Source organism: Colobus angolensis, unplaced genomic scaffold, assembly GCF_000951035.1.
Source record: "Colobus angolensis palliatus isolate OR3802 unplaced genomic scaffold, Cang.pa_1.0 Scaffold2, whole genome shotgun sequence".
Taxonomy (NCBI): domain Eukaryota; kingdom Metazoa; phylum Chordata; class Mammalia; order Primates; family Cercopithecidae; genus Colobus; species Colobus angolensis.
Window position 1 is genome coordinate 18,285,788 of NW_012115154.1, and position 10,886 is coordinate 18,296,673.

Genomic DNA, 10,886 nt, shown 5'->3' on the forward strand with positions numbered 1-10,886 from the left:
GTGCAATGGCACGATCTCAGCTCACTGCAACCTCTGCCTTCTGGCAGTGATTCTCGTGTTTCAGCCTCCCAAGTAACTAGGATTACAGGCGTGCACCATCATGCCTGGCTAAGTTTTTGTATTTTTAGTAGAGACAGGGTTTCTCCATGTTGGCCAGGCTGGTCTCGAACTTATGGGCTCAAGTGATCTGCCTGCCTTGGCGGCCTCCCAAAGTGCCAGGATTACAGGTGTAGGCCACTGCGTCTGGCCTTCCTTTACATTTTCTAACTGGTTATTGTTTGCATAGATGGTGGCTTTTGATTTCCATTTATCAATATTAAAACCAGACACCTAACTGAATTATTTTATTAGCTCTAGTAATTTTTGTCAGTTAATTATCTTGTGTTTCTCATTTATGCAATCAAGTCACTTGAAATGATGATAATTTTACCTCTTATCTTCCAGTTAATAAGCCTCTAATTTCTCTCTCTTAACTACTGGTGTTGACTAAAACCACCAGAACAATGTTAAATGATAATGGTAATAGTATATGTGATTATCTTATTCTTGAATTTAACAGGAATACATTTCATGTTTTCCATGTAAGCATTATAGTACCTTTAAGGTTGAGGCGGATATATTTGATCATGCTAAGAAAACAGGCATCTATTTCTATTTCACTACAATCTAGTTATTATCCAGATGGATACTGAATTTTGTTGAATCCATTTCAGTAGCTGAGGAAATGGATTATGACTTTTCTCTATAAATCTATGACCACCAAGAATACATCTGCAGTTGAATGGGGTTGGGTTTATTGGCTCCTTGCAAGGAGGAAGAAAGTAAACCAAGAGAACTATGGGGTGTCTCACAAGAGGGTGTTAAAAAGGACTTTCTATAGGACAGAGCTTGTTTTAGTAGATTTGGGGGAGGGTGCAAGAAAATGGGGATTTCCTCTCAATGGGATGATGTCGGGAAGTAGGGGCAATTCTATAATTGTGTATTTTTTAGATAATTCTTATGGAGAAGACGAGAAGAATAGAGTGAGGCTAAAGCTATGATGGTGAAAAGCAGTAGTCATTTGTATCAGCCAGGACAGGGAGGTTTCCTGTGGTTTGGATAATGTTCTTGTTTTGTCTGTGCTCAGAGATCATTATGGAGTGGTCTTATCTCTGCCAAAAGACACGAGGGATTTCTGGGAGCACCACAAGCTAAGACAAAGACACGGAACAGATTCTTTCCTGGAGCTTTCAGAGAGTACAAAACCTTGATTTCAGACTTCTACCCTCCAGAACCAAGAGACAATACCTTTCTGTTTTTGAGGCTATCCTGTTTGTGGTATTTTCTTACTGTAGTCCTGGAAAACTAATAAAGATGCCAACTTTAAAATGTATAGAGTTGCCAGGTGTGGTGGCTCACACCTGTAATCCCAGCACTTTGGGAGGCCGAGGCAGGCGGATCACGAGATCAGGAGTTCAAGACCAGCCTGGCCAATATAGTGAAACCCCGTCTGTACAAAAAATACGAAAATTAGCCAGGCGTGGTGGCGCCGAGCTGCAGTCCCAGACTCAGGAGGCTAAGAAGAAGCGCTTGAACCCGGGGAGCCAAGATCACACCACTGCACTCCAGCCTGGGTGACAGAGTGAGACTCCATCTCAACAACAACAACAACAACAAAACAAACAAAAAATGTACAGAGTTTTTCAAGGTTCTTCTAGGGGGCCTGTGAGCCCAAAAGTTTGCTTTAGATCAGTGTTTTTCAAAAGCTTACATATACCGTGTGATTCTGATGCATTTCACTCCCTTCGGGGTTTACTTTAAAAGTCATTTTCTGGGCTCGTTCCAGACCCACAGAATGGGTGTGGGCCCTGTATTCTGCATTTTCAAACAAGTTTCCCAGGTCCTTCTACATCCCAAACCACTGCTGAAGTAGGTAGATACCTGGGCTGTAGACAAAAATTTGGATTTAATCTTCACCTGGTCTATTACTGAGCAAGTAAGAGTTAAAGTATACACTCTACTGGGAAAATCCCCAGTTCCAAATCGAGTGACTCTGACACGTATTCACTGCACAGCATTTGTAAAATTGGGGGTGTGGAACAGATTTTTTTTTTTTTTTTTTTGAGAGAGTCTAGCTCTGTTGCCCAGGCAGGATGGAGTCCAGTGATGTGATCTCGGCTCACCACAAGCTCCGCCTCCTGGGTTCAAGTGATTCTCCTGCCTTGGCCTCCCGAATAGCTGGAATTACAGGCATGCGCCACCATGCTTAGCTAATTTTGTATTTTTAGTAGAAATGGGGTTTCTCCCTGTTTCTCAGTCTGGTCTCGAACCCCTGACCTCATGTGATTCACCTGCCTCGGCCTCCCAAAGTGCTGGGATTACAGGCATGAGCCACCACGCCTGGCCCAGAACAGACTTCTTAAGAATCTGTCTAGCTCTGACATTCCACAAGGCTATGAAATGGTCCAGGAAGAGTTAGGGCAGGCTAGCAAATTCAGGTGCCTTTGCCTTTGGGAAGATGGAGGCAAAGCACTTTGTCCATCCAATTACTTTGTATTTATTTATTGTTTGTTTGTTCGCCCTGACTCCAGTCTTGACAATTACTCTACATTTTAAAACACTGTTGGGACTAACCCCACCAGCCTCTCCCCTGACCTGAGACAGAGTTAGCAGCTAATGTAGCTACTTCCCACTTTCTGTCACCCCTGCAAATGGGGCAAACAGGGATGCTGTATCTGGAAGCTCTAGAGGCAGGAGTCAGTCCTATTTATCCTTTTGTAAAACACCTACCAAAATGAGATGATTTTAGGTCCTCCCTCCTGAAAGTCGGCTTGGCTGCAGTGAAAAGTTTTGCACCTACAGGAAGATTAGCATTTCCTTCCATTCGTCCTCTCCCAGTCCATCCCTGACTGGTCTTTTGCCCTCTTTTGAGTAAGAAACTCCTTGTTTTAGAGTGTTTCTGGATTAACGCTAGAAAGGGACCAGCTCTGAACCCATAGTATGGATCCCATGTAACAGTACTCTTACCAGAAAAGGGGTTTCATCCCAGACCCCAAGGGCAGGTTCTTAGATCTTGCACAGGAAAGAATTCAGGGTGAGTCGCAGAGTACAGTAAAGTTAAAATGCTTTATTAGAAACTAATCTCTTAGAGTAGGGTGTCCTCAGGAAGCAAGAGGAGGAATGCCCTACCTCAAATGTAATGCTTCCTTGTGTAGGATATTAGAGGTAAGAATAGTGTATTTTATTATAAACGCTTGTGATCGGCTTGTGACAGACTATTTGTATTGTTATTCTCTTGTGCAATTAATTTCGGCAAATATTTATGAGTGGACTATTATCTTTAGAGTAAAACATAGTTTAAATTAAGAATGCCTTTTTCCAGGCTGGGTGCCATGGCTCACGCCTGTAATCCCAGCACTTTGGGAGGCTGAGGCGGGTGGATCACTTGAGGTCAGGAGTTCGAGACCAGCCTGGCCAATATGGCAAAACCCCGTCTCTACTAAAAATATAAAAATTAGTTAAGTAAAGTGGTGCATACCTGTAATTCCAGCTACTTCCGAGGCTAAAGCAGGAGAATCACTTGAACCCGGGAGGCAGAGATTGCAGTGAGCCAAGATGGTGGCACTGCACTCCAGCCTGGGCAACAGAGTGAGACTCCAAAACAAAACAAGAATGCCTTTTTCCATTAACTTGTTTCCTCAACAATAAACATCTTGTGATCAAGAGTGCTAACTTCCTGGGAATGCAACCACCCAGCAGGTCTTGCCTTCCCCAACCTTTATTTAGGATAGCCACTCTGATTAGGACGCCTCTGACAATACAACCCAAATCATTGGTGGCTCATGAAAAGAACTCACTCCTTGGCTAAACTTGAGTCAGTCTCCTCTCAGTCCTCTTTTTGAATAGGCCCTGACCCTGGGCTGGTCCTTAGCTCACTTAGTTCAGTTTTAGCAAGAATCCTGCTGAGTCAGTTCAACAAAAATCCCCTACCCTTGGTATCTGATCACCTTGGCTTGCATTCAGCAAAAAATCTCCCTAGCCTTTATGTGTCCTCTCAGTAATTTTCCATCTGCTGACCTCCACCCTGTTGCTTAACTATAAATCTCCACCTGTCCTTGTATTTGATGTTAAGCCTGATCTTTTTGCCCCTACTGCATAGCCCCTATTGCAGCTGTTCTTGAATAAAGTCTCTCATCTTAACAAGTGTTTGAATAATTTTTCTTTTAGTCCCATTTCCTACTGTAACACAATGTGTGAGTCTCAATTTTCTCATCTGTATAACGCAGAAACTAATACTTCCATCTCTGAGGCATAGAGAAGATCAAGTGAGATTAAAAATAACTTGGGTATGGCTGGGCAGGGTGGCGCACACCTGTAATCCCAGCACTTTGGGAGGCCAAGGCGGGCAGATCACTTGAGATCAGGAGTTCAAGACCACCCTGGCCAATACGGTGAAACCCTGTCTCTACTAAAAATACAAAAATTAGCCAGGTGTGGTGGTTCATGCCTGTAGTCTTAGCTACTTGGGAGGCTGAGGCAGGAGAATCGCTTGGACCCAGGAGGTGGAGGTTGCAGTGAGCTGAGATCACACCACTGCACTCCAGCCTGGGCAAGAGAGTGAGACTCCATCTCAAAAAAATAAAAATAAAAATAACTTGGATAAAGTGTAAAGATAAAAATCACTATTCTTGGGCAGGGGTCCCAGCTGTAGCCCAAGCTGGAGAACTAAACTGGCTTGGCGTTAATTTGCTTGGGACAGGAGGAGGGTCATCTGAAACAGATGGGAAAAGCTAAGGTTGCCCCTGGGAAGACTAGGGAAGCCTGCCCCCAGGACGGCCCCTTGAATATGTCCAACTCAGGAGGCGGAAAGAAATTCAAGGTAGCCAGGGAGACAAAAGTGGTTCATTTGGTGCACATGTGGAACCAACATGGGACAAAGAGGCATTTTGCGCTCGCCCGGGGAACATGACTTCTTTGGCTCCTGCACAATTTGTAGCCTGCAGGAGTGGCAGAGCACCCGAGAGGATGCAGGCCCAGACGTTCTCTGGGTTGGGTGTTTAGGACTTCCGGGAGTCATCAGGCAGCAGGTATGTGCCCCAGGGTCAGAGGTGTTTAAACCAGAATTACTCCATCTTGAATAAGGGCTGAGTAAAATGAGGCTGAGCCCAACTGGGCTGCATTCATAGGAAGTTAGGCATTCTAAGTCACAGGATGAGATAGAAGGTTGGCACAAGATACAGGTCATAAAGACCTTGCTGATAACACAGGTTGCAGTAAAGAAGCCCGCTAAACCCCACCAAAACCAAGGTGGCAATGGGAGGGACCTCTGGTGGCCCTCACTGCTCATTATGCGCTAATTATAACGCATTAGCTGCTAAAAGACACTCCTACCAGCACCATGACAGTTTACAGATGCCATGACACCATCGCGAAATACCCTATATGCTCTAAAAAGGGGAGGAACCCTCAGTTCTGGGAACTGCCCACCCCTTTCTCTGAAACTAATGAATAATCCAACCTTTGTTTAGCATATAATCAAGAAATAATCACAAAAATGGGTAACGAGTAGCCCTGGGGCTGCTCTGCCTATGGAGTAGCCATTCTTTTATTTCTTTGCTTTCTTAATAAACTTGCTTTCACTTTATGGGCTTGCCCTGAATTCTTTCTTGCATGAGATCCAAGAACCCTCTCTTAGGGCCTGGATCGGGACACTAGGAGACACCCTGGATGGGTTTCCTGAATCGATAGATGAGCCTTCCACGCGGGGAGACCTGGATTCTTATTGTTTTTGTGGCTCCTTCCGTCTGCACGTGCGGACGAGGCCCGGGTCGCACTCGGGTGGTCAGCCTGGCACCCACAGCGCCGGCGTGTAGGGGGCCTTGGGTGCCACCGAGTCCGGGAGGAAATCTAGGCCGCCATCTGTCCGGAGACTGGCACATGTGACCACCCACCCAACATGTATTGAATAAGGGCTTGGAGGTCCTTTCTCTAAGACTGCACCGATAAACGATTACCAACTGTCAACCTCAGGACCCCTTCGCTTCCGGCCGCATTGCCGCGCTGCCTACGCCTGCGCACTCAGGGGCTGCAGGCAGGAGGAACGTACCAACTGCGGGGCGGGGGGTGTGCGCGGAGACCCCCCGCGAGCTGCGTTCCCGGAAGTAACCCCAGGTGCATCCTGGAATCCAGAGCGCCCACTACGGCCTTTGGCCAGGCCCCTGGATGCGTTCCAGGAGCTCAGGCCTGCGGCGCTTGGAGAAGCACGTTGGCCAACCCGTCGGGTGGTGGGCAAGGGGCCCAGGGGTCAGAGGCCGGTAAGCGGCTGGCGGCGGGGCTGCGGCTCTTACCTGCCGAGGAGGTGCCGGCTCTGCGGTGCGGAGTTGCGCCGGACTTCCCAGCTTGTCCAGTGGCTCCGCGGGCTGCCGGCTCCACCCCTCAGGTAAGCGGGGACTGGGCCGCAGAGGTTCAGGGAAGGGGGCGGCTGTCGGGACTGTGCCGGCACCGGGGGGCCACCTCCTTGGCCAGCCTTGCCCCCGCGCCCAAACACACTGGGCGAGGCCAGAATCTTCCGAAACAGTCAGCCCTTACCCATCGCTCCCTCTGTGCTGAGAACTGCCCTGAAATACTATGATATTAACTCGTTTAACCCTAACATTCTCATGAGGCGGGTGCTTAGTATTCCCATAGTGTAGACGAGGCTCTGACATGATCTGATTCCATTGTTAAGCCCTAAGCTTCCAGAAAAGAGCAGAGTGCTGCCATGTCGTTTGAATCACATCTCACTTTGTGTCATTTTTTTGCACAGTGTGAAACCCAATGATGCATGATTATTATTCAAAACATCTTGCTTAGAATTTTTTATTTTTTATTTTTTATTTTGAGACGGAGTCTCGCTCTGTCGCCCAGGCTGGAGTGCAGTGGCGCGATCTCCGCTCACTGCAAGCTCCACCTTCCAGGTTCACACGGTTCTCCTGCCTCAGCCTCCCGAGTAGCTGGGACTACAGGCGCCCGCCACCACGCCTGGATAATTTTTTTTTTTTTTTTTGTATTTTCAGTAGAGACGGGATTTCACTGTGTTAGCCAGGATGGTCTGGATCTCCTGACCTCGTGATTCACCCGCCTCAGCCTCCCAAAGTGCTGGGATTACTGGCGTGAGCCACCGCCGCCCGGCCGCTTAGGCTTTATAGGTAGTCAAATTTGCATGTGGGACAAAACCCCAAAACACAGTGGCTTGCTCTCCTCTTTTCCTTTCACACATTCGTCTCTTCCAATCCCTTTCTCTCACCACCTTTCAATCTTCTCACAGATGTGTGGAGGAAGATGAGACTTGTGGGCCCAGCAGGTGCTTAAAATCCCCTGTCTGGTGGGAATGGAGTAGACACTCCCTCCCCCACGCAGTGCTGGAGTTGAGAGCAGAGGGGGCGGGGGGCCTGGGCGGAGTGAGGAGTGAGAAAGGCCTGGCATAATCATGGAATGCCCAGGGTGGGGTTCTGCTTCTCTTGCAGGCACAAGAGAAGTAGAAGAGTGGCCCCTTTCCTTCTGGGCACGCACTTGGGAAAAGGCCTGGTAAGACCAATGAGAAGAACGTGTCTAATTTCTTGAACCAGTGTGCAGAGGTGCTTCCCAGCCCGGGCTAAGCCAGATCACTCAGCCAGCCGCTGGCTGCCTTTACAGTCAACACTGAACAGTCTCCCCCTGAACAGTCAACACGCCTGGCTCTCAGGCATAAGCTGCCTCACTTCCCTACTGTGCTGCACTCCAGGACTTGCCTGTCACCAGACCCATCCTACTTCCTCTGTTAGGAAAAGTAAGATTTCTTCCTGGTCTCTGAGGCCGATCCCTTCCACCGCCTGTGCCCTGGATCCCTTTCTCTAGGAAGCTTCTCTTGCCTGTGTAGTTAGCCTCCCCGCTCTTCCCAGGGCATCTTCTCTCTGTTTAGGGACCGAGCCAAGCCTTTTCCCTCCCACCCCCACCTCCAGCATTCCTGGTTCCTGCTTCTCCCCTACTTCCTGCTGTACTGCCCACTGAAGGGACCTTTGACTCCCTTGACCACTGCTTTTGGAAAGTCTTTTCTTGGTTTCCTTAACTTCACTTTACTTTGGTTTTTCTTTGTCTCTCTCCTCTGCCTCTCAGTCACCTTTGAGATCTGCTCATCCTCTCACCTCCCTGTATTGTCAGCATTACCTGGGCAGCCCCTCTGGTGTTTTCCCTCAGTTTCTCTAGAAACTTGCCTGAAGATTTGCCCCAAAATAGCCCACATGGACCTGTATGAGTAAAGAGGATCACTATGGAGTCTCTCTCCATCGTTTCCTCCTCTTCCACTCAAGGCTTAGGCATGGGCCACCGCCTGAACAGCTCTCCCCACAGTCTCCTCCACCCGCTCTGCCATCACCCCGCCTGCCATCACCCCGGCCTGGCCCTCTTTCCCTTTTGCCTCCCAGGGATGTGCCTGCTTCCTGTGAGGTCTGTTTAGGGCGCTTTCCCAACTGCTGCCCACGTGATCGACTGTGCGCAGGCGTGCAGCACAAAAGGCCGTGCCTCAGCTTGGAAGCCCTTGGAATCTTGCCTTGTTGTGGTTGTGGGCCTCCAGTGTGTTGTCAGCTGTGGTGATGTGTGTCACAAGTAACTTCTTTTTTTTGAGACAGGGTCTGGCTCTGTTGCTTAGGCTGGAGTGCAGTGGTGCGATCACGTCTCACTGCAACCTCCACTTCCCTGCTCAAGCCATCTTCCAGCCTCAGCCTGCCAAGAAGCTGGGACCACAGGCACGGGCCATCACAGCTGGCTGACTTTTTGTATTTATTTTTTGTAGAGATAAGGTTTCGCCATGTTGCCCAGGCTGGTCTCAACCTCCTGAGTTCAAAGCAGTCTACCCACCTTGGCTTCCCAAAGTGCTAGGATTACAGGCGTGAGCCCCCACACCCAGCCACAAATAACTTCTTAGTAATAAAGTACTGGAATTTGTCAATGACTTTCTTTTTAAATTTTACATTTTAGATTCATTTGGATTGAAGGTTGACTCTCAACAGTGCCAGCTGCACTGTCATCCTGAAGTACTCCTGTGGAAGAGAACATGGTGGTGTTACTGTTGTACCAGTGATGACACAAGATCCCAGATCTCCCTGATGGGTCTGCGGGGATTGAAGATTGTGAAGCAATAGCCTAAGGTAAACAACCCCTTGCAAGACAGTATTTCTCAGTAGGTCAGCCTGGGGGCCCCCCAGGGATCCCTCACCACCTCGTAGCACCATACCCTACTTTCCCCCGGTCTAGTAATGAGCCCATTTCTAGGTTGTCATCTCATCCTGAGCCCCAAGTACCAGCCAGGCAACTACTCTCTTCTATTCATATCTTGAATGCACAGTGCTGGCTCATAGTAGACATTTGATGACTTTCTGTTAAATGATTGAGTGAATCAAGAGTATCTACAGAGTATAGCATTTATGATGAGACAAAGCTAATTGGGAAACAGAACAAGATTGGTGTCCTGGGGTAACTGGGTAGGTCTTAAGATGAAGATTTTGGGGTTTGCTAGGCGCAGTGGCTCACACCTGTAATCCCAGTACTTTGGGAGGCTGAGGCAGGGGAGTCGCTTGAGCCCAGGAGTTCAAGACCAGCTTGGGCAACATGGTGAAATCCCATCTCTACAAAAAACACAAAAATTAGCTGTGTATGGTGGTGCACATCTGTGTCCCAGCTACTTGGGAGGCTGAGATTGCGAGGATTACTTGTACCCGGGAGGCAGAGGTTGGAACAAGCCAGATCATGCCACTGCACTCCAGCCTGGGTGACAGAGCAAGACCCAGTCTGAAAAAAAAAAAAGATTTTGGAGTGTGACCCTGTTCTGCAGATGGCCTCTGGAGGCCTGGATGTTCACACTCTGTGGTGGCAGTTTCCTCAGTCATGAAGTGTGAGTTAAGTCCCCTCCAGTGTGACATCCGAGAGCAGTTGTGGGCCCAGGACAGCAGCCTGTGTTTCCTTTGCAGCTTAACCTAGCCCCTCCACAATCGTCACCCTGCAGTAGGCCTTCAGTTCTTGGATTTATTGGTGGCTGAAAGTTCTTGCAAGATGGGCTTGAAGCTGTTGCCACTTAACCCTTCTGAGGCTCTTCTGGCTGGAAGGAGCTCCTCCTTCTGTCCAGAGTCTTGCTTGAACCTTCTTAGCCATCTTGTCACCTGTTATATAGGCAGCCCTGCCATCTCTGGTGACTCTTTTTAAACATTACCCTGGTGAATAATGTTTAACATCACTCATTGTCAGATCTTTTTTATCTTTTTTTTTTTTTTTTGAGTTTCAATACCAGAAAGTCTTTATTCATTATATCTTTCCAGGGAAAGGAGAAGGGAAGTGAAAAGGGTCAGCATGTGTGTTACAAAGTGATCAGGAAATGGGAAAGGAAGTACCTGGTACAGAAAAATCAGTCATCCAATAGGTGCATCCCAGAGATGGAGTAACCAAAACCCAAGGGGCTTGGTCTCCTGCAGTTCAGGAATGAGGGGCCAGGGATTAGGGAAGGTACAAGCCTTTCTACCCTCCCTCCCTGCCCCTAAATTCAAGATTTCACATAAAGCTTTGGTTTCTAGCATTAAACATGGGGTTACATTCATCTGTCTCCTTTTAAACAATCTTGTAGCCACTTTGACATAAGTTCTTGCACTGGGCCGGGTGTGGTGGCTCACCCCTATAGTCCCAGCACTTTAGGAGGCCAAGGAAGGAAGATTGCGTGAGCCCAGGAGTTGGAATCCAGCCTGGGCAACATAGTGAGACCTTGTCTCTACAAAAAAATAGAAAGAATTGCTGGGCGCGGTGGCTCAAGCCTGTAATCCTAGCACTTTGGGAGGCCGAGACGGGCGGATCAGAGGTCAGGAGATTGAGACCATCCTGGCTAACACGGTGAAACCCCGTCTCTA

General features: G+C 48.3%; 1 protein-coding gene across 4 annotated transcripts in view; it reads left to right on the forward strand.

Annotated features, from left to right (window-relative positions):
• Positions 1 to 5,522: 5,522 nt before the first annotated feature.
• LRRC61 (leucine rich repeat containing 61) overlaps positions 5,523 to 10,886 on the forward strand; it is a 15,237-nt gene continuing 9,873 nt past the window's right edge. The window contains exons 1-2 of one of the 4 annotated variants that reach the window (XM_011941445.1): positions 5,523 to 6,070; positions 8,974 to 9,143. The gene's annotated coding sequence lies outside the window, so the exon portion shown is untranslated. Of the gene's footprint in view, positions 6,419 to 8,973; positions 9,144 to 10,886 lie in introns of all 4 variants that reach the window. The other 3 variants (XM_011941444.1, XM_011941447.1, XM_011941446.1) reach the window with 3 other exon arrangements.